The sequence below is a fragment of the Nycticebus coucang genome, chromosome 3 (genome assembly GCF_027406575.1).
Source record: "Nycticebus coucang isolate mNycCou1 chromosome 3, mNycCou1.pri, whole genome shotgun sequence".
Taxonomy (NCBI): domain Eukaryota; kingdom Metazoa; phylum Chordata; class Mammalia; order Primates; family Lorisidae; genus Nycticebus; species Nycticebus coucang.
The window spans coordinates 92,244,528-92,268,491 of record NC_069782.1 but is presented as its reverse complement, the minus strand read 5'-3'; the positions used below and the strand labels follow the sequence as shown (position 1 = coordinate 92,268,491).

Here is a 23,964-nt window from a genome sequence, read left to right as displayed (position 1 = left end):
TTCTTTATCTCTTTTTACAATTTTTCACTTACAGTGTATTTTATCAAATGTAAGTATAGCTACTCCTGGTCACTTTTGGTTTGTGTGAAATATCTTTTTCCATCTCTTCATTTTCAATCTATATGTGTCTGGCTGTTTTTAACAATTTTTCTTTGTTTTTGTCTTTTAGCAGTTTTACTCTGATGTACCAAACGTGTAGGTGTGGTTTTCTTATACTTATGCTACCTGGACTTCTTAGCATTTATTGAATATATGTCTTATTATTTTTGTTTGTTTCTTTTGGAGGATTCTTAGTCAATAACCTTTTTTTATGGTAATTTTTTTTAATTGTTGGGGATTCATTGAGCGTACAAGAAACCAGGTTACAATGATTGCACTTGTTAGGCAAAGTCCCTCTTGCAATCGTGTCTTGCCCCCCAAAGGTGTGGCACACACCAAGGCCCCACCCCCCTCCCTCCTTCCCTCTCTCTGCTTCAGTAACCTTTTAAAATATTATTTTTGCTCCATATTCTCTCTCCTTACTGTCTGGAACTCCAATTACATGTATATTATGCCTTCTCACTGTATTTTAAATCTTTCATTTTTTTTCTTTATTTTTAATTTTTTTTCTCACTTTGCCTCAGTTTGTGTGTTTTCTGCTGATGTATCTTCTAGGGCTCTAGCGCTCTCTCTAGCTGTGTCTACTCTTCTGAAATTCTCCATTTAGAATTTTCTTAAATGTATTAATGACAGTTATTTTTATTTTTTTGGGTCACATTCAAATTATTGTTTATTATTTAAGCTCCACAACACAGCAAGTTGATCTTATAGAAAATGAATACATTTTCAAACTGTGTGAACATTCAAAATATCTCCTGGAACAGAAATATAAACATAAGTCTCCCCCAAACAACATGGATATATTATTTCATATCTGACATGTAGATGTTCCCTAATTTATATAGTGAAATTGTATTCATGAGTCATAACATGACCCACCACTTTTTCTTGCTGTATTATTATACTAAGCAGAAACATTTCCAGCTCTGGTTCTGGACACAGTAATTTCTACAGACATTTTGTGTTCGTGGCTTCATTTGTCCCGTCCGGGATTAACCTGTCCACTGAAGGACAGATGCCCAGGTAGTTTTGACTGTTGGCAGCTGAATTCGAAGGAGCAAAAAACGGCCGCAGAGGCTGGTCAACAGGAATGTTAGTGAACGTGAAGATATGGGATCCATCGCTGATGTTATAGAAGGAGATGGAACCCACGTCCATATCCAGGAAAATCCCCACCCGGTGGGGCAGGGGATTCACCAATAGAGTGGTCAAGGGCGAGGTGCAGGCAGTGAGAAACAGATTTCTTCTCAAACCCACAGTCCAGAAGCCCTGTGTTGTAGACAGCAGGATCTCCCCTTGTCTAGTAACCGATTCTTTGCAGATGCCCACATCCCATTCTTGCTCCTGCCCACATCCACTTCCCAGTAGTGACGGCCAGAAATCAACCAAGGGGACCCCAGGATACATAAGCCATAGTTGAATCTCTCAGCTCGCTGGTCCCTATTCTGCTTGAAATGCTCACAGTGAACCTTCCTCAGGTCATCAGAAATGATGAGATGGTTGTTGGCTGTGTCCACATCGAAAGTCATATCCACTTGGAACATCCTCATTCTGGGGTTCATCTGTAGAGCAGCTCTCAGCTGGGGTTCCAGTTCCTTGACCTTGGACACCAGCTCCCCCACCTGTAGATTGGGCCTGATGTCACCCTTCTGAGAGACCACAGGGCAGATGGGGCACAGCATACCCTCCCCATGGGACCCCTTCTGCAGTGAGTCCATGCATTGGAGGCAGCAGAGGAATCCACATTTCAGGTACATGGGATTTTTGAGATAAGTTAGGCAAATAGAGCATGCACTTGTTTCTTTAAAGTGCTCAGTCATGGCTACTATTCTCCTGCACTAGCTTCTCTCCTGGCTTCCAGCTGCTTCCAGAGACAGCTGAGATCTGGAGTGAGATCTAGGGCCTTTATAGGAGAAGGTCTCTCCACCCACCTGGTACACACCCTGCCCCTCCTCTGTAACCCAATCAGGTTTTGATTGAATTCTGGAAAAATTGAGTTTTTTATACTTGGATAGAGTTTTCTTTTTCTTTTTCTTTTTTTGAAATTATTTTTTATTAAATCATAACTTTGTACATTGATGCATTTAGGGGGCTCAGGGTACTGCTTCGATATACAATGTGAAATGCTTACTTTGAACTAAGTAACACATCCATCACAATTATACTCATTTCTTTTTTTTTTTGTATACAGAAAATAGATTTTTATTTTACAGTTATGAATGCTAAGTCCAAGGTCAAGGGGCTAAATCTGGTGAGGGTCTTCTAGCTGGTGGGGATCTGCGGTGTCTCAGGTGGTGCAGGGCATCACAGGGCGACTGGGCTGAGGGCGTGAACATGCTGCTTGGTTTTGTTTATTTTTATAAGGATGCTTTAAACAAAAGGAGCCTATAGTAGAATTTTAATGGCCCAAAGTTAATTTTTTAATAGGCCAGAAATTTATTTTCTTTTTCTTTTTTTTTATTATTTATTTATTTATTTTTATTAAATCATATCTGTGTATATTAATGCAATCATGGGGCACCATACACTGGTTTTATATACAATTTGACATATTTTCATCACACTGGTTAACATAGCCTTCCTGGTATTTTCTTAGTTATTGTGTTAAGACATTTATATTCTACATTTACTAAGTTTCACATGTACCCTTGTAAGATGCACCATAGGTGTGGTCCCACCAATTACCCTACCTCCACCGATCCTCTCCTTCCCCTCCCTTTCCCCTTTCTCCATATTCTTAGATTTATAGATTTCATATGAAAGCTATAAATTAGTTTCATAGTAGGGCTGAGTATATTGGATACTTTTTCTTCCATTCTTGAGATGCTTTTCTAAGAAGAATATGTTCCAGCTCCATCCACGTAAACATGAAAGAGGTGAAGTCTCCACCTTTCTTTAAGGCTGCGTAATATTCCATGGTGTACATATACCACAATTTATTGATCCATTCGTGGGTCAATGGGCACTTGGGCTCCTTCCATGATTATACTCATTTCTTAATAGTTTTGAAATGTACCATTGCATCATGCACGTTAGGTGATGTCCCCCCAAATACCCTCCCATATCCCCCACCCCTCCTCTCTCTCTCTCGTTCCCTTCTATTTTCTGGACTATAGTTATATTTTGCCATTTGTGTGAGTGTGTAGGTGGTTATATATTGATTTCTTAGTAGTATTGAGTACATTGGATACTTTTCCCACCCATTCTTGAGATACTTTACTAAGAAGAATATGTTCCAGCTCGATCCAGGTAAACATAAAAGATGTGAAGTCTCCATCTTTTTCAGGGCTGTGTAGTATTCCATGGTGTACATGTACCACAATTTGTTAATCCATTCATGGGTCAATGGGCACTTGGGCTGTTTCCATGTCTTAGCTATTATGAATTGGGCTGCAATAAACATTCTGGTGCAAATATATTTGTTGTAAAATGTTTTCGATCATCTGGGTATATACCTAGTAGAGGAATTGCAGGATTGAACGGTATGTCTAGTTTTAGTTCCTTGAGTGTTCTCCAAACTTCTTTCCAAAAAGGTTGTATTAGCCTGCATTCCCACTAGCAGTGTAGAAGTGTTCCCTTTTCTCTGAATCCATGTCAACATCTGTAGTTTTGGGATTTTGTGATGTGGGCTAATCTTACTGGAGTTAGATGATATCTCAAAGTGGTTTTGATTTGCATTTCTCTGATGATTAAGGATGATGAGCATTTTTTCACGTGTTTATAGGCCATATACCTGTCTTCATCAGAGAAGTTTCTGTCCAAGTCTCTTGCCCACATAGAAATGGGGTTATTTATTCTTTTCTTATTGATTAGTTTGAGTTATCTATAGATTCTAGTTATTAGACTTTTGTCAGAAGCATAACCTGCAAAAATCTTATCCCATTCTGAAGGTTGTCTGTTTGCTTTACCTGCTGTGCTTTTGGCTGTGCAAAAGCTTTTTAGTTTGATCAAATTCCAGTAATGTATTTTTGGTGTTGCTTCAATTGTGCGTGTGGGAGGGGTCCTCCTCATAAAATATTCTCCCAGGCCAATTTCTTCAAGTGTTTTCTCTATAATCTCTTCTAGTATTTTTATAGTTTAATGTCTTAAGTTTAAATCTTTTATCCTGTGAGAATCAGTTTTTGTTAATGGTGAAAGGTGGGAGTCCAGTTTCAGTCTTCTACAGGTTGCCAGCCAGTTCACCCAGCACCATTTTTTAAATAGGGAGTCTTTCCCCCACTGAATATTTCTGATAGCCTTATCGAAGATCAAATGGTGATAAGTAGCTGGCTTCATCTCTTGGTTCTCTATTCTGTTCCATAAATCTACCTCTTTGTTTTTGTGCCAATACCATGCTGTTTTGATCACTATAGATTTATAGTATACCCTGAAGTCTGGTAATGTGATACCTCCTGATTTGTTCTTATTTCTGAGTAGTGTATTTGCTATTTGAGTTTTTTTCTGATTCCATATAAAACCAAGTACTATTTTTTCAAGTTCTTTAAAGTATGGCAATGGTGCTTTAATAGGGATTGCATTAAATCTGTAGATTACTTTGGGTAGTATGGACATTTTAACAATGTTGATTCTTCCCAGCCATGAGCATGGTATGTTTTTCCATTTGTTAACATCTTCAGCTATTTCTTTTTTCAGAGTTTCATAGTTCTCCTTATAGAGGTATTTCACGTCCTTCGTTAGGTAAATTCCCAGATATTTCATCTTCTTTGGCACTATTGTAAAAGGAATAGAGTCCTTGATTGTTTTTTCAGCTTGACTATTGTTGGCATATATAAAAGCTACTGACTTGTAAGTATTGATTTTGCTTGAGCCACAGGCGCCGCCCAAACAATATAATTTCTTTCTTTTTTTTTTTTTGTTAAGTATTGATTTTGTATCCTGAGATGCTGCTGTATTCCTTGATCACTTATTTTTTTTTTTTATTAAATCACAGCTGTGTACATTAATGCGATCATGGGGCACCATACACTGGTTTTATAGACTGTTTGACACATTTTCATCACACTGGTTAACATAGCCTTCCTGGCATTTTCTTAGTTATTGTGTTGAGACATTTATATTCTACATTTACTAAGTTTCACATGTACCCTTGTAAGATGCACCACAGGTGTAATCCCACTAATCACCCTCCCTCCACCCATCCTTCCCCCTCCTCCTCTCCCTCTCCCTCTCCCCCTTCCCCATATTCTTAGGTTATAACTGGGTTATAGCTTTCATATGAAAGCCATAAATTAGTTTCATAGTAGGGCTGAGTACATTGGATACTTTTTCTTCCATTCTTGAGATACTTTACTAAGATGAATATGTTCCAGCTCCATCCATGTAAACATGAAAGAGGTGAAGTCTCCATCTTTCTTTAAGACTGCATAATATTCCATGGTGTACATATACCACAATTTATTAATCCATTCGTGGATCGATGGGCACTTGGGCTTTTTCCATGACTTAGCAATTATGAATTGGGCTGCAATAAACATTCTGGTACAAATATCTTTGTTATAATGTGATTTTTGGTCTTCTGGGTATTTACCTAGTAGAGGAATTATAGGATTGAATGGCAGATCTATTTTCAGATCTCTAAGTGTTCTCCAAACATCTTTCCAAAAGGAATGTATTAATTTGCATTCCCACCAGCAGTGTAGAAGTGTTCCCTTTTCTCCACATCCACACCAACATCTCTGGTCTTGTGATTTTGTGATATGGGCTAATCTTACTGGAGTTAGATGATATCTAAAAGTGGTTTGGATTTGCATTTCTCTAACGATTAAGGATGATGAGCATTTTTTCATATGTCTGTAGGCTGTGTGCCTGTCTTCTTCAGAGAAGTTTCTCTTCACGTCCCTTGCCCAGCCTGCAATGGGATCACTTGTTCTTTTCTTGCTTATACGTTTGAGTTCTCTGTGGATTCTGGTTATTAAACCTTTGTCGGAGACATAACCTGCAAATATCTTCTCCCATTTTGAGGGCTGTTTGCTTGCTTTACTTACTGTGTTCTTGGCTGTGCAGAAGATTTTTAGTTTGATCAGGTCTCAGTAGTGTATTTTTGAAGCTGCTTCAATTGCCCGGGGGGGTCCTCCTCATAAAATACTCGCCCAGACTGATTTCTTCAAGGGTTTTCCCTGCACTCTCTTCTAGTATTTTTATAATTTCATGTCTTAAGTTTAAATCTTTAATCCAGTGAGAGTCTATCTTAGTTAATGGTGAAAGGTGTGGGTCCAGTTTCAGTCTTCTATAGGTTGCCAGCCAGTTCACCCAGCACCATATGTTAAATAGGGAATCTTTTCCCCATTGAATGTTTTTAATTGGCTTGTCAAAGATCAAATGACAGTAAGTAGCTGGGTTAATCTCTTGGTTCTCTATTCTGTTCCATACATCTACCTCTCTGTTTTTGTGCCAGTACCATGTTGTTTTGATCACTATTGATTTATAGTATAGTCTGAGGTCTGGTAGCGTGATTCCTCCTGCTTTGTTTTTATTTCTGAGTAATATCTTGGCTATTTGAGTTTTTTTCTGATTCCATATAAAATGAAGTATTGTTTTTTCAAGATCTTTAAAGTATGAGAGTGGAACTTTAATAGGGATTGCATTAAAATTATATATTGCTTTGGGTAGTATGGACATTTTAACAATGTTGATTCTTCCCTGCCATGAAGCATGGTACGTTTTTCCATTTGTTAACATTTTCAGCTATTTCTTTTCTTAGAGTTTCATAGTTCTCTTTATAGAGATCTTTCACATCCTTTGTTAGATAAACTCCCAAATATTTCATATTCTTTGGCACTACCGTGAATGGAATAGAGTCCTTAACTGTTTTTTCAGCTTGACTATTCCTCGATCACTATAACTCCTTACAAGCCTCAGTTGAAAGCTGGGGTTGCTTTCTAGGTTTCCTATGCTTATGACAGCCCAAAACACTATTATTTTTTACCCTGAGTCCCAAAAGAAAGCTGAAATCTCTATTCAGCTTCTGGATCTCTCAACTCTTACAAATCAGCAAATGTATTCTGTAGAAAATTCAGTCAGATGTCTGGTTCACATGAATACATTTCTCTTTATGATCTTGGCCTCTCAAGTTTTCATTGCCCTGGTAAATTTTCTTCAGTTTATCTATTTATTTAGAAGAGATAAGGTCTTACTTTGAAAATGTTGGTCTCAAACTCCTGACCTCAAGCAATCCTCCTGCCTCAGCCTCCCAGAGTACTAGGATTACAGGTGTGAGCCAGTGTGCCTAGCCAATTTTCTTCAGTTCAAAATGTGCTTTGCTAGTTGTTTTTGGCAAAGAAGGTGATCTGACATGAGTAAATCCAACATTTTGGCAAAATTAAAAGTATTGAACTTGGAGTCAAACTTTTAGAATTCAAATCTGAATTTCATCGTTTATTTGCTCTGGGATGATGAGCAAGGTATTAACCTTTCTGAGCTTTGGTTTTTCTTTTTTTTAAGTCTCTAATATGAGGATAATACAGTAGCTACCTTCCAGGTTGTGATTTAGAAAGTGTGTGTGTGTGTGTTTATGTGCATATATACATACTTAGTAATGCACCCCGAACACTGAAATAAAAAATGCTGAATTGATGTTTGCTATTATTATTATTATTTATTTATTTTTATTGTTTGGGATTCATTGAGGGTACAAAGAATTAGGTTATACTGATTGCATTTGCTAAAGTCCCTCTTATAATTGGGTCCCACCCCCAATATTATTATTTTTACTTAACTAGATTTTCTTTCCAATTATTTTCTATTATGTGCTATCAGTGAGATATCCTTAGTAGACCTCCACTGGCTACTAGAGAAAGTCCAAACTCTACACTTGTAGTTCTCAGCCTTCATGGAATATTAGACTAATCTGTGGTACATTTAAAATGCTTGAGGCTTCAGCTAAACCAGGCCAATTACATTAGACTTTTGAGGTGGGATCTAATATCGGTATTTTTAAAAGATTTCCAAGTGATTCTAGTTGTCAGACAAGATTGAAAACCTCGACTTTACATCATGGCTTTCAAGAACACTGACAGTCTAGCTCCAACTTATCTTTCTAACTCTGATTCCCCTTCATCTCAATATGTGCTTTCCCTTATAGGATGAGCCTATCTATTCAAGGTCTAGATCTCCACCAACTTAAACTCCTGGTAGCTCATATAAGGCTCAGAGGCTGATGGTCTGTACCTTCCCCCTCCCTTCCATGATGGGATGGGTGGGGGAAGCACAGCCCCTCCTGGGCTTCATTCTTTTAACTTGGATCCGTTCTGTGGCAAATTTTTCCTTTTTTTTTTTTGGTCTGCTTTTCTTTCCAGAATCTCCTTTTCGCCTTCTTTTGCCCAAGACTAAGATAGTTCCCATTCCTTTCTAGCAACAGGCTTTTTATCTGTTTCTTTGGCCAACAGATAAAACTTGGTGGTTTGGCATAGTAGCTAGTTTCTAATCACAGGGCTGGGGAAACCTGGCCTACTATCATGCTCATTCCTACTTCTGTTCCTTTGTGCTATGCCCTCTACCTAGCATATCTCTATCCTTTCCCATTTCTCTGATAATTAATAATCAATCTACCTAGCCTCCAAGTTCCCTTCTTCTATGAAGCCTACTTAGCATCTCCAATGCACACTGTTAATATTTTCCATACTCCCTTGGCTCACCTTGTTGATTCCTTACAATTTTACCTCCTAATAATATACTGGTCTCTAATGGAGGGGCTGGGAACACAGTACAAATTCAATACTTAATATTTCCTTGTTAGACTTACATGAAATTACCAAAAAGAAGCCTCAGCTGAAAATCCCCCAAATTGGTTCCCAAATCATTTTTGTCGTCATTGTCGTCATTGTCATCATCATCATTATTTTCCCCAGAAGTGAGGTTCACATTGCTGTTCTTACATTTCAAATGTTAAGGAGCTTTAGGGAAGAGCACGGATTGGTCAGGATGGGGTGGAGAGCTCCATTCTTTTTCTATTGCTGTATAACAAATTACTACAACTGTATCAGCTTAAAACAACACCCGTTTGTTATCTCACAGTTCTATAGATCACAAATCCAGGTGATGTGGCTGGGTTCTCTGTTCAGGATCTCACAGGGCCAAAGTCAAGATGTTGGCCAGGCGGGGATTGTCTTGGAGCAACTAGGGAAGAATCCACTTCCAAGCCCATTAAGGTTGTTGGTGGATTCAGCTCCTGGTAACTGTAGAACTGAAGTCCCCACCTTTTGGCAGGCTTGGGATCACTCTCAGCTTGTAGAGGCCACTCTTGGATCCTTCCACACAACCCCATCATCTTAGCAGAGGAGAACTTTCTATTAGGATGATTAGTCCTGTACTATAATGTCCTAGTATGTTTGATGAATTGCTCTACACTTAACAAACATGCTTACATGATTTCTGAGAACATTTTCCAGTGCTCATTCATAAAAGGCATGCCTGATTGGGTAAAACCAACTAGATAATCCCTGCATTTTAAGAGCAACTGACTTGAGTCTTTAATTATATCTGAAAATTCCCTTTACAGCAGTGCCTAAGTTAGTGTTTGGTTGAATAACCAGAGGATGGGAGTCTTGAGGAATCATCTTTAGAATTTTGCCAACCCCAGAAATGAGCAGAAAGAGAACCAGTAAAGAAAGAACCACTTTGATCCAGTGGATCAATGCCTCACAGAGCAAAAGCATGCTTTGGGATTAGCTAATCTAGCCCTTTTCTTTTCCTGATGGGGACATCAATGCCCAGAGAGAGGAAGGTAACTCATAATTCATCTTCCACACATCCACTTTGGGCCAGATGCTCTGAGTGCTTATGGAGAAGATAGAGATAAATAGCTTCTGCCCTTAGGATTCCCATGCACTCAAGACCATAGTACTATCTACTTTTCCTTCAGAAATAGCCTTCTTGATCCTTAGAGATGCTAGAAAGTGATCTCAGAGATCAAATATTCCAGTGTTTCTTAAAGATAGAACTGATGACTTTAGGTGACATTTGATTGATTACAATTTTTAATTGTAACTATAATAATATCTTTTTTTTTTTTTTGCAGTTTTTGGCCGGGGCTGGGTTTGAACCTACCACCTGCGTCATAAGTGTCCGGCGCCCTACTCCTTTGAGCCACAGGCGCCACCCTATAATGTTATCTATGTTAATGATACCTTCTGTTTATAGCAAATAACATTATTTCCCCTGCATTACAGTGACATAAAGTCTTCTTCCTTCCTCTTTCCCTCATGCTCTCTTCCCCTCTTCACCTTGCATTTATGGATCTCCTACTGTGTGAAGATAATGGAATATGATGCTTTAAGGGCTTTCAGCTCTGGAAAAAGAGGAACCTGGATGCTGATCCTGGCTTCTCCATTTAAATTCCATGAATCCCTCTTTCTCATCAATTAAGTAAATATAAATGTATTATTTAAGTGCAATAATATGTGTAAAGTGCTTCACAGGGATCCTAGCTCATTGTGAAGATTCAATAGATGTTAGCAGTTATTAAAATGAGCTCTTTTCTGGTCCAAGGAGGAGAGGGATTTGAGCTGTCAGGAGCATGGGGCTTGTTTTCCTTGACCTTCCTGGGGAGTGGGCAGTTCTTGTCTCTCCTCCTTCCCTCTCCTGAGACTTTGAGGATCTGGAGAGATGCCCGAGATCTGACACTTTCTGGAGAGAAAGGAAATGAACACAGACAGTAAAGGAAAATCACAGACAAGCCCATGATCAGGATCTCACACGTAGAGACAAGCCCATGAGAATTATTGATTCTTTGGAGAAAAAAAACAAATTGAGCGCCAGCTGTATGCCCTGCATTGAAATCCTCTCTTGGGGTGCACAGCAAACTTCAGTGGCTCCCATTTTGTCTCCATGCCAAAGCTTCTCCCAACTCACTCTCACTCTTTGCCACCCTCTCTTTATTCAAAGAGTTTTGAAATATCTCCTTCCTCTAAGAAAGCTTCTGTTTGGAAGAGAGGATCTCAGTTTTTTTACTAAAAAATTATTCCACACAAGCCTTTCAGAAAAGGGAAAAGAGGCTAAAATTGGGGTCTTCAGATGGTAAGGGTGCTGGCTCACTCAGTAGCAGGTGAGAAAGGAGCATCAGAAAGAAGATGGAGAAGCCTCAAAGACACTTACTTGATCATAAAACATCAATTGGGCTAACCTCTAAATGTTGAGGAAACTGCTTAGGGTATGTCATTAATGGTAGCCATTCTAGGCACTGTGACATCCTGGTGGGGGAGATATTTTGTCAAGAGCTGAGGAGTGAGCCCATTGATAGTTGTCTACTTTGCCAACACACCAGGTAGGCATCTGGCAGTGATGGGCCAAGATACCTGTGCCACTCTGGTGGCATCCTCAGGGAGGCAGAGTCCCAGCATGGAAAGGAGGCTGGGAGGCAAAGGTGAATTGTCATAGAAAATGCAGTAGAATTACCATAGTTGACCACCTACCTACATTGACCACCTACTTAAATTGACCTAATTTTCATAGACCGAACGTGTACCACATGTACAGTAGGCCTAGTTCCTTATGTTGACTACCTGCATACGTTGACCAGTTTATTACAGTCCCTTGGGTAGTCAACTTACAGAGGTTCTACTGTAGTTTTAAACATTTTGATGCCATTTAAGTTATGAAGACATATCCTGTAGGTCTTCATGAGCCAACCAACTGTGTTTCTCCTGAGCCCATGGGGATGTGGGTTGTGAGGCTGTGGGAGTCAGAATGCCTTCCTGGGCCACTTCCTGCCTAGATAAGGAGCAAAAACAGGTGACCTAAGATTTATAACACATTCACTACAATCCCATTTTTATAGATAAAAATAGATGCATTCATTTACTTCAGCATTGTTTCTTTTCCCAGGCCATTATTTCATTAAAGGTGATTTCATATTGAGACTGCACCATGTGGGGGCCCAGTTTCACACAGGTTCACCAGATTAGTTTATAGGTCTATTTTGTGAAGGTTACAGGTAGAGCGTGTACATTACTGAGGCAGAAAGAGTAAATATTACTATCAGAAAGTCTCTTAAACTGTTAAAGAGACTGCCCCTCTAGGATGATTTGCTAATTTAATAGGCTAGAAAGCATGACATAAAATTTGGCAAAGTTTGGTACCCAGAAAGCATGTAGTTGGTGTGATCTCAGTTTTGAAAATAAAGTATATGCTCCTGCAAGAAAAGTCTGTACAGACATAAATAAAAATATTAACAGTGTTTGAGTAATGTTGGATAATGGGTGACTTTCGTCTTTTATTTTGCTTTAACACACCCAACCTCATGTGAATGGAACAGACAAGTCTTCATTCCTGTCTTTCTCTTCACTCAAAGTTATTTTTAAAAAGACTTTAATTACTGATATAAAGTAAAGCAATTACTTGTTGGTTGGCTGAGAATTGCTAAAAATTAATAAATAGTTTGGAAATTATTTAGTAAATTCTAATTACTTAGCAAAAGTAATTAAGATATTTATACGTGAACACCCATAAAATACCACCAAGCAAATACATTACTCAATAAATGTTTTAATTAGTATTTCATTACTAGAAATTAATCTCAGTAACCAAACATTACTACAAATTACATGTGGGATGGACAACTTATTTTACTGCTATTAATGAGTTCAATTACTAAGTTTGTGGAAGTCTAATTCTTTCCTGTTTACCACCCTCCTCCCCGCCCCCCCCCCACCCCCCTGCACCCACCCACTGGAAAGTTCCCACACACTGTTCCTGAATTAGGATCTTGGGGCTGGGCTAACGCCTCCCACATTGCTGAGGATCTCTGGCAAACAGATTGACAATTTTCCTCAGCTTATTTCTTGGTTGTCTTGCTGAAATACAGGGACCGTTTGCCTCTTAATCAGCTGGAATCAGACTCCAGAGGCCAGTGGACTTCTAACAACAAATATACTCTCCCCCGGAGTATTCTAAATCACTTGGCTACAAGACTTGATTCCTCCTCCACTCCCGTGCCAAGGCCTTTCTGGCACCAGCTTGTTGTGTTCTTGGTTTACCTCCCAGGCTGGGTGGGTGGGAGCCAGGCTGGGCTACTAAGGCATAAAAGGGCATCTTTATACAGAGTAGATAAAGGAGGCCTGGCCAAGCGCTATGGCTCACACATATAATCCCAGGACTTTGGAGGCAGAGGAGGGAGGATCACTTGAGACCAGGAGTTTGAGAGTTTGAGACCAGCCTGGGCAATAAAGTGAGACCCCATCTGTAAAAAAAAAAAAAAAATTTAAAACAAAAAAACAAAAAAAGTAGCCAGGCATAGTGGTGCATACCGATAGTCCCAGCCACTCAGAAGGCTGAGGCAGGAGGATCACTTGAGCCCAGGAGTTCAAGAACTATGACTGGGCCACTGGACTCTAGCCTGGGTGACAGAGCAAGACCCCATCTCTAAACGAAAGAAAGAATGAAACAAACAAACAAGAAAAAGGGAGTCCTCTCCTCTAGTCACAAGTTACAAGGCAGGTAGATTTCAGCTCCCACTTCTTGCGTGTTCCTTGGACAGATTCCCCAGGAGAGGACTCAGACTTGAGAGGAGTGTAGGTGGGGTACTCTCAGGAGCTACCCCTATACAGGGGTGAGGGAAGTAGGATTGGGTAGAGGGAGAAAGCTGAACACCAACCCCCAGGGGAAGCTCTGAAACTGGGATAATCCTTCCAAAATGTCCTGGATTGAGATAAGTTTATTATCTCAAATCACTAGACACCAGCGGGGGGCTACTCTGGGGAACTCTAATGGGCTGAGAACAATTCCTGCAGGGGGACGCGGCTGTCACTGTTTATAGGCCACACTCCCCGCAGCTGGAGGGATGAGCGCCTCCACTCTCACACCAGCCTCCCCTACAGCCCTTTACTATGTGCAACCTGAACAACCACACTGAAGGCCTCCTGGAGGTGGCCTGAGGGGTGTGGTATCCCGCTGATATAGCGTTGAGTGGCAGTGGGGTGGGAGGATGTGGGGGTAGGGAGTGTCACTGTTGGTGTTACAGTGAACCCTCATTGGGACTTACACCTAGACCAGTGGTTTTCAACCGGTATGCCATGAGAGGATTTTAGGTGTGCCTTGAAAAATTTTAAAGATCGATAATTAGCTCCCACTTAACAGGCACAATGTTAGGGTGTATGGCACACCTCTTGGGGGCGGGACACAATTATAAGAGGGACTCTACCTAACAAATAAAAACATTGTAAGCCAATTCTTTGTACCCTCAAATTAACATGAAACAATAAAAAAGAAAAAAAAAAAGATTGGCCACAACCCTACCACAAATAGGCTCTTCCTTCTCTAAAAAAAAAAAATCATTAAATTATTTTCAAAAGAAGTTCAAAGCACAGTAAGTATATTCTTTTTATTTATTTATTTATTTATTTTGAGACACAGTCTCACCATGGTCACCCTTAGTAGAGTGCCATGGTATCACGGCTCACAATAACCTCAACTCTTGGGCTTAAGCGATTCTCTTGCCTCAGCCTCCCAAGTAGCTGGGACTACAGGCACCCGCCACAACATCTGGCTATTTTTTTTGGTTGTAATTGTCATTGTTGTTTAGCAGGCCTGGGCTGGGTTCAAACCTGCCAGGCTCGGTGTATGTGGCTGGTGCCCTAACCACTGAGCTACAGGCACCACCCTGTAACCTTTTTCCTTATCACAGCCTTATCTTAGATAAGATTCAAATGTCAGAGGGTTCATTTCCACCAAATCTCAGCCCAGGTCATTGTGGGATGAATTTGCCTGCATCTGGATATGCTTTCTGGTGCAGGAGATACAAGTGAGGAGTCAGCTGGAGGTGGAGGTAGTGCTCACCGGGGCCTCCCTGGGGCATTTTGCAGATAGATGTGGCATGTTGTGGAGGAACCGAGGCTGGAAACAGCTGGGCTTCAACACATGTAAATGCCTGTTTCTTGTCTGTCCTTGTCTCTGTCTGCTCCCCCATCGGGGCCTGCTCTTCACTCCTCACCACCCCAGGACTATGTTCTGCTCATTACTCCTCCGCATCTGTGCAGGTGGCCTCCCCTCTCTCCAGGACCACCTCTTGATGCACAAAATCCACCCAGAACCTGTCCACCAGTCCCTGCCTAGCTACTTTACATCATGCTGCACTCAACCCTTTCTGTGTTTCTGCAGCCCTCAGCACAGATTCTTTAGGGCAGAGACTCAGTTTGTTTCAGAAATCCATGCTTGGCTCCATACCTGGTTCAGGGCATGGTGATTGGAAAACGGCCAGAGGAGAAAGAAGACCCAGTGTGCCCATCCCTGTCAGGATGCTCCCTTCTCAATGCTAGAAAGTGTGAACTACGACATGGGTAATGTCTGCCGGGCCTCTCCAGGCAGGCAGATGGTGAGGGGTGCCCAGGTTTGTCTTCTGCTAGTGGTGGCAGGACCAGGAGGGAAAGAGGAAGGTGGGAAGTTCATGTTTATCATGTCTGGGGCTTTGCCTGCCTTATCCTTAATCAGTCTATAGCTAATTAGCTGTCTCTCCCTAGCTTGGCGGAATATCATTAATCACAGCAGGAGAAAGCCCCTTAGCTTACCTTGGTTAGCAGTGCCTTTAAGGTCAGGGGAAATCCAGTTCCTTGGGGGGGCCATTCTTATCTGGGGCACTAACAGATGTAGGGGTTCCTCTCTGAGGGTCCCTGGGTCCTGGGTTTCTGTGGCAGATGAGACCACTTTAGGAGGAAGGGTATCTTCCTCTTCCTCCTAACTTCAACGTTTCACTTTTGCTCATGGTGTAAATGCATCCAGTCTCAGACAAGATACTTTTCCAGACTCCCTTGCAGCTAAGGAAGGCCATGTGATACAGATCAGACGAATGAGGCATAAACTGAAATCTTTGGGATGCTCTAGGAAGTCTTTCCCTTTCCTGATAAAAGACACTGGATGCCAGTGCTGCCCCTTTTTGTCCTTTCTCCTTGCTTCCTGAATGAAGACTTGAAGATTGGGCCTGAAGCAGCCATCAGCCTCGATGAGGGAAAGGCCAAGAAAATCCTAGTGATGCCAGCACTGCCTTTGATGAGCTGATAAACCAAAGCAGGTAACCATCCTACCTCTAGATTTCTGTCATGTGAAAAGCATAAAACTTTGTTTTCTTACCTGCAGCTGAACACATTTCTAACATAAAAGGGAACCCTAGGTAGTTCCAGCCTTACTGCAGAGATGTTCATAGTACTCAGAGTAACCCAGATACTCCCAGGCTTCACCAGCCACTGGGTATGAGTGAGGTTATAGTAGTAATAGTAACCCAAATGTCACTAACTCTGCCCCTCCGATCAGGCAGTATCTCTACTTCTTTGTCCTTTAAAATCTCATTATTCAACCTCTTTTAGCCACTTCTCTCATTAAGAAAGTATCTGGGTATGACATTGATGTATCAGGATGTTAAACTCTGTGTAATGGAGTGCCTTGTAAGGAAAAACTAGATTTTCTGGCAAATAAGCAATGTCTTTTAGTTATGCAACTTCAAAGTAGGCAAACACATTGCTCTGGGAAAAGGGTGTGACAAAGAATGTTGTGATTCTAAGAAGTGTTTGGTGTGTAGAGCTGGTCACAGAGGTGGGGATATCTGCATAGGCGGCAGGCAGTCTCCTGGCAGGATTGAGATCAAGACCCTGACTGACCCATTTTGGGTTTAAAGTTACTGGTGCCCTTCTGATGAACTGAATTGGTCCTCTCTGAGGTCCTTTAGCAGGAAAGGTCAGAAACGACCCCCAAAGGGAAACTTACCATCAGGAAATTTAGAATTGGAATTTGTGACTTAAGTTAATATCAGGCTTGGGTGCATTTCAGGGAGGCTAGTGCCAGCTCAGCACATGGCAGGGTAGAGGTCCTCCTGCCCCAGGTGATCTGGCAGTGGTCATGCTGAGGGAACAGTGGCTGCACATAACAGTGTGAAGTAAAGGAGTTGTAGCCGGAGCCCACTGTAGGACACCACATGATGTCCTATGCAGGCATCTGGACTAGGATGTTACTGTAGCTGCAGACATGCACATGTCAGAATGCATGAGACCAGTTTTCAACAGGGATTCCTTTGCTTTTCCAGACTCCCTTGCAGCTAAGGAAGGCAGATGATTGATGAGACTATTCAGTCCTGTCTGCACCTGGGTTTTAGAAACAGAGAGGATCCTCATGCTCTGAGTAAGCTTCTCTGGTTCTTTAATAGGTCAGAGAAGGCTGGGGGAGGAGGTTCCTGAGAGTTAGAGAGATAGCATAGCAAAGTGGTTAGGAGAAAGGACTCTGGAGTCAGACTGCTTATTCTGGGTTCAAGTTCTTCTTCTACTACTGGTTGACCTTGTGTACGAGTCTGGATTCTTCAATGGGCAGACCTGTGCATTCTTACACAGAGAACCCTCTGCCCTTAAATGGGCCCCATGCTTGGCTCAATTTTTGCCATCTTAAAAGTCTTAATAATCTTTGAATAAGGGCCCCATGTTTCCATTTTGCATTGAGCTCTGCAAATTAGGTAGCCAATCCTGTTTGGGTAAATTATTTACTTCTCTATGCCTCTGTTCTCTTATCTCTAAAATGGATTTTATTTTATTATTATTATTATTTTTAAGGAACATGAGCCAAAGTTTTGTCTGTTCATTTCTTGCATTGAAATACTCTTTGATGACATCTTTATTTGAGATTCTTTGCCATAGTCCTTAACTACGGCACAACTGCAACCACTTTATGGGGTTTCCCCTCTGTTAGTTTTATAAAGGTCCACCCATTCTCCTAGTTACTTCTTGTCATCAACCTTAGTTAGGTTGATCTGGTGTTCAGCATAAAGGGCCTCCATCAACTCGACATACACAGGCTCATCACAGTTGGATGCAAGCACACAAAAATGGGCTTGGCGCTTGTCTAAGGCTTTGGCAGCTTCACGGATTCCATGTGCAAGGTCATCATGGATGAGGGTGGTCTTCAGCACCTCTTGGAAAGCAGTGTTAATGTTCAAAACACCTCCAGAAGCAATACCTTCCTCAGCCATGGAGGTGGGTTACGGGCAAAGCTGAATCTTGAACTCACCCAAGCCTCTGCCACCATGCTTTGGCAGTGGGCAGGGAAAGAGCTCTAAAATGGATTTTAACAAGTTACTTCAGAGGGTTGTTGTGAGCATTAAATGAGTTACATACATAAAATGCGCAGAACAGGATCTGGCATGCAGTCAGCTCCGTGTGAGGTGGTAGCAAGTGCTATCCTGCCCATTAATTGAGGCAGGTGAGGACTCCAGCAATTCATCAGCATGACACAGGGATGTGACTATGACTGTGTCCCCAGCTAGTGGAGCAGATCAGATCAAGAGCATAGGGAAACAACACAAGGAAAGGAAAGTGTGACCCCTCGACTTACTTCTCACAAAGGACGAGATGCCTCATTAATCCCACATCCTTCTGGGGTCACAGGGTTGATGAGAGAGGAGAATGCCAGGGCCTGAGAAGTGTGGAGCTAAGGCCAGCCTCCCAGTGGAGGGGCTGGCAACAAGAGTCAGGCATGGTTCAGAGGGGCAGGCGGCCTCAGTTTTTCATTTTTTAGTAAAGATGGGGGCTTACTCTTGCTCAGGCTGGTCTGGAACACATGAGCTCAATCCACCTTCCTTTCTTTCTGAGGGGCCAGGTGGGGGCAGGAGTGTTGTGAGGGTTGGGGGGGCAGGCTGTCCTCAGAATCAGGCCCACTGCCCCTCCCCTGGATTCAGCAGAACAGGTGGGGGTGGGGGATGGAAGCTGGGGGAGGAGAGGGTGTCCAGCCCCAGCCTCCCCTCCAAGTTGGGCTGGTCTTGCATTTACAGACCATGGTGGAGGATGCTTTATTATGATGATTATTCTAAATAAACTTATCTATGGACAGTTAACATACACACACACAAGAGAAATCACAAGTGCCCACCTCAAAAATCCTCCCAAACAACCCAATTCAGAAAACAGGTCATCCTGACAACCTTCAGAAAGCTCCTCTCCCAGGTATTCCCTCCTTCCCAAATTCACCACCATTGTTTTTAAAAACAATTAGATTTCACTTCTCCTAATTTTTTATTTTTTTGAGATAGAGTCTCACTTTATCACCCTGGGTGGAGTGCCATGACATCATAGCTCACAGCAACCTCAAACTCTTGAGCTCAAGCGATTCTCCTGCCTCAGTTTTTCATTTTTTAGTAAAGATGGGGGCTTACTCTTGCTCAGGCTGGTCTGGAACACATGAGCTCAAGCAATCCACCTGCCTCAGCCTCTCAGAGTGCTGGAATTACAGGTGTGAGCCACTGAGCCTGGCCCCTAATTTTTCATTCAAAAATTTTGTCTATAAAATAAATTGGTAGAATAGAATAGGAACACTCATACACTCACCTAATATTGTTAACATTTTGAACATTTTGGCACATATTCTCTCTCTCTCTTTTTTGGTCTTTTTTTTCCCCTCACCCTATAAACAATTCTCTGGACCATTTCAGTTATTCACAGTCATCATGATACTTTTATTTCTAAATATTTCACCGTTATCTCCTAAGAACGAGGGATGCAGTGTAATGATCACACTTGAGGAATTTAACATTGCTACAATATTATATAAGTTGGTAATGCTATTTTCCCAATTATCTCAACAATGTTTTATGTGGAGAGAGTGACCATAAAGATCGTGTGCAATGTAAAATAGTGTACAATCTTACATTGCACACAAATATTACGGCCACCCTGTATATCAGTTTAAATCTATAATCCAATCTTGGAATACACTTTGCATTTATTTGTGTCTTGTTAGTCTTCTTTAATGTAGTTCCCCATTTTTTTTTTCTGACATTGATATTTTTAAAGAGTACAGGCCACTTTTGCAGAATGTCTCTGATTCAGGATTTGTCTGATTATTTCTTCATTTTTAGACCTAGTTTAAACATTCTTGGTGAGAACACGACACAAGTTTTATTATTCCTCATGTATTTATTATTTATAATAATTTATTATTAACAATAGTGGGTTATTAACAATTCATTGAGTGCCCATTGTGTGATGTGGGGATTCTTTTTAATTTTTATTTGTATTTATTTATTTATTTTTATTATTTTTAAATTCTTATTTTTGCACTTTTTGGTAGGGGCTGGGTTTGAACCCCGCCACCTCCAGCATATGGGGCCAGCGCCCTACTCCATTGAGCCACAGCCGCCACCCTATTTATTATTTTTTATTATTGTTAAATCATAGCTGTGTACATTTGTGTGAGCAAGGGGTACAATGTGCTGGTTTCATATACAAACTGAAATATTCTCATCAAACTGTTCAACGTAACCTTCTTGGCATTTTCTTAGTTATTGTATGTAGACATTTGTATTCTGCATTTAGTAGGTTTTGCCTGTTCTTTTTTATTTTTTATTTTGAGACAGAGTCTCACTTTGTCACCCTTAGTAGAGTACCGTGGTGTCATAGCTCACAGCAACCTCAAAATCTTGGGCTCAAGAGATCCTCTTGCCTCAGCCTCCCAAGTAGCTGGGACTAGAAGTGTCTACCACAACGCCCGGCTAATTTTGGAGATGGGATCTCGCTCTTTTTCAGACTGGTCTCAGGCAATCCACCCGTCTCAGCCTCCCAAAGTGCTGGGATTACAGGTGTGAGACACCGTGCCTAGTCAATGTGGGGATTCTTATATTCATTTTAGAGGTGAGGTAAGTGAGGCAGGAAGTGGCTAAGTACTTTTCACAAGGTCACATAGTCAGGAAGAAGACAAGCCAGGATGAGGTGTGACACCAATGTTCACCCTCATAATCACTATAACCAACTGCCAGTGACCTCTGGTCCTCCTAGAAGGAGACCAGAGGCTGTGGCCAGGAGAGCAGGGACTGAGTTGTGTTCTCTGCTGAATTCCAACTTAGCCAGGCCAAACTTAGAGGTAGGATTCTTAACTGTTTATTAAAAAATAGAATATATGAATGAATGATTGTTCTAACAACAAAGGTCAGCATGGCATCCAGGGACTACTGCCATCAAAACCACCTAGAAAGCTTGTCAGAAATATACATCTGCGGGCCCACTGAAACCACATGTCTGTTGGCGAGCCCTGAGGATCGGTGTTAATCAGGTTTTTCTGATGATTCTGATATAGACAAACATAAGTGAAAAAAGGAAGTTTCAGAACAGTGCGTATTGCATAATTACATTAGCTCTTTTTAAGATTATACAGTTACATATGGACGTATAGTTTCAGGATGCTAGAAAACTGTTACCAATATTTACTTCAGAAGAGTGGAATTGGGATCCGGGAAGGTTAGAGGAGGACTTGACCTTCTGCCTTATTCATTATTAGAAATGACACAAGTGATAAATTAATACATTCTTATTCTTAAAAAATTAAACACGGGCGGCGCCTGTGGCTCAGTGAGTAGGGCGCCGGCCCCATATGCTGAGGGTGACGGGTTCGGACCCAGCCCCGGTCAAACTGCAACAGAAAAATAGCTGGGCGTTGTGGCGGGCGCCTGTAGTCCCAGCTGCTCAGGAGGCTGAGGCAAGAGAATCGCGTAAGCCCAAGAGTTAGAGGTTGCTGTGAGCCGTGCGACGCCACGGCACTCTACCTGAGGGTGGTACAGTGAGACTCTGTCTCTACAAAAAAAAAAAAAAAAAAAAAAAAAAAAAAAACATAAAAAAAAAAAAATTAAACACTGCAGATAAGCAGGGTCATTATATAATTTATCACCTTAACTGAACACTTTTGAGTGTGAGAGTCAGTGCTGTTAATAGTATACCAGCAATGGAGAAAACAGAGGCCTTCCCCGGCAAACATAGGCAGGTGGACATCCTGCAAGCGCCAAAGTCCCCTTTGATACTCCCATCTGGTTACGGCCACCCCCAATCAGAAATAACCACTGTTGTCAGTTTGATGTATATTTTACAGACTCTTTAAGGGCAATACGTAACCATTGAAAGCACTTTGGCAGTTTCTCTTATTACATAAATGATATCACACTAAATATATCAACATGCAGGTTGCTTTTTTTTTACTCAACAATGTATGTTTTGGAAATTTAGCCACATCAAGGCCACAGGGATCTACTTCATTCCTTTTAACTGCTGTATAGCATTCTACATAGGAATAGACCCTCTCTCATTTTTTTCTTTTTCATTCCCTCGTGGATGGATATTCAGGTGGTTTCTAATTTTTTGGAATTACTAACAATGCGGATGATTGCAATGAGGGCAATCATGTCCCAATGGCAGAACAACCTAACATTCATGAGAAGTCAGACTAAAGTTCAAATACAGCAGAACCTCGTAGTTGACCACCTCCCTACAGTGACCTGTCACACACCAGACATGCACCTCGTATGTTTATCAGCACATAAGGCCTCGTTCCTTATGTTGACCATCTCCGTATGTTGACCAATTTGTTATAGTCCGTTACAGTAGAACTCTGTCAACTTACAGAGGTTCTACTATATTATCAGGAGGTGGCATTTTTGAGGCACCACAGAATTTAGGAGCATGGTCCCTCACCAGGCCTGAGGATTCTCCAATTTTCATTTCCAGGGAAGGTATGGGCAAGGTTCAGAAATGGGCTCTCCCCAGCTCCGCCATCAGAAGATCCTCAGAAGGCTATTGGTCACTCCTAATCGTTCCTGTAGTTGAGGTTCAGCAGAAGCTCCCAGGAGAACCAGCTTCACATTTCTCATCCTCCCTTGCCTCAACTGTTCATGAGGCTCTTTTACTCACTGGGTGACATCTGAATAAGATGGAAAGAGCCCGGGGCTTTGGAACAGGAAAGACTGTGTTCAATTCCTAGTTCTACCACCAACTGGCTGTGTGAATTGCTTTACTTCTCTGGGCCTCCAGTTCTTCATATGTAGAATGAGGAAATACTATCTGCCTCCCAGGACTGTGAGTTTTTATGTGGGATAGCAGAGCAGGTAACGTACAGGCCTCCTGCCCGCCAAGTGTGAGCGTTTCCTCCGTGTTCATTCAGCTCCCTGTCCTTCTCTCACCATTGTTTTGTGCAGCTCAATGTCACTGTAAAATTGAAAAGACTGTGGGTACTCCTGAGGGCAGGAATTGCTCTTTCTACCCCTTTGGCACCAACCCTGCTCCTCCCAAGTCCTGGCACAGGTTTGGGGCACATTTTGCCAGGAGGCTGCTGCAGGGGCCAGACTCTGTCTTTATCCAGATCCTGGGGGGCTACCTAGGAAGAGACAGGAGACAGGCCCAGCCCTCAGACAGATCCCTCTCCATCCAATAGGAGCAATTGTTTCTAACCCTGAGAGTCTCCCACTTAGGGAAGAGAGCTGGTCTTTGCCTCTAGTAAATCTTTTATTCCACTGTGAGGGACGCAGCCAGTAGCCTCTGAAGTGCGTAGCCTGATGAGGGAGACCTAATACCAATTCCTAGGGAGGTTTCCAGATTGAAGGAGGAGACAGTCTCATCTGGGAAGCCTTCCCAACTTTCAGTGAAGACACGCATCACTTCCTTACATGTTGGTGCTCCGTAAGTGCAGATGCGGCATCTCATTCTGGGGATCTCTGCTCCCAGCATGGTGTTGGTCATCTTGAAGGACGCTTGCAGATTGGGCACATTCTCAGGGGCTCACTATGTAAAGGACGAGTCAGGGTTCTTCCATGATTCAAGGGCACACACAAAGCAATTTAGAGAATGAGTCATCAGAGACAGCAGGGAGGAGTGGATGTGAGGGGCTGCGTGGGCCGGGGCCTCTCTGCACCCCTTTCTGGAGGCTGCTGCAGCTTTGTCCTGTGGAGGGACACCCATAAGCCTCTCCCATTGGGGACCGTGTGCTGAGGGGGCACCTCTGTCTGTGTAGGAGGTAAGAAGACTGTCAGACTCTGAGCTGGTTAAATGGCTTTAAAGTAGCGGCCATTTATAAGTTAATGAAAGAGAAAATAGGCACATTATACATACAGATTTGTCCTTAATGAGGGGAAAAGGCATTGTTTACTGA

General features: G+C 41.8%; 1 pseudogene; it reads right to left on the bottom strand.

Annotated features, from left to right (window-relative positions):
• Positions 1-1,047: 1,047 nt before the first annotated feature.
• Positions 1,048-18,034, bottom strand: LOC128581065 (40S ribosomal protein S12-like; annotated as a pseudogene).
• Positions 18,035-23,964: the final 5,930 nt, after the last annotated feature.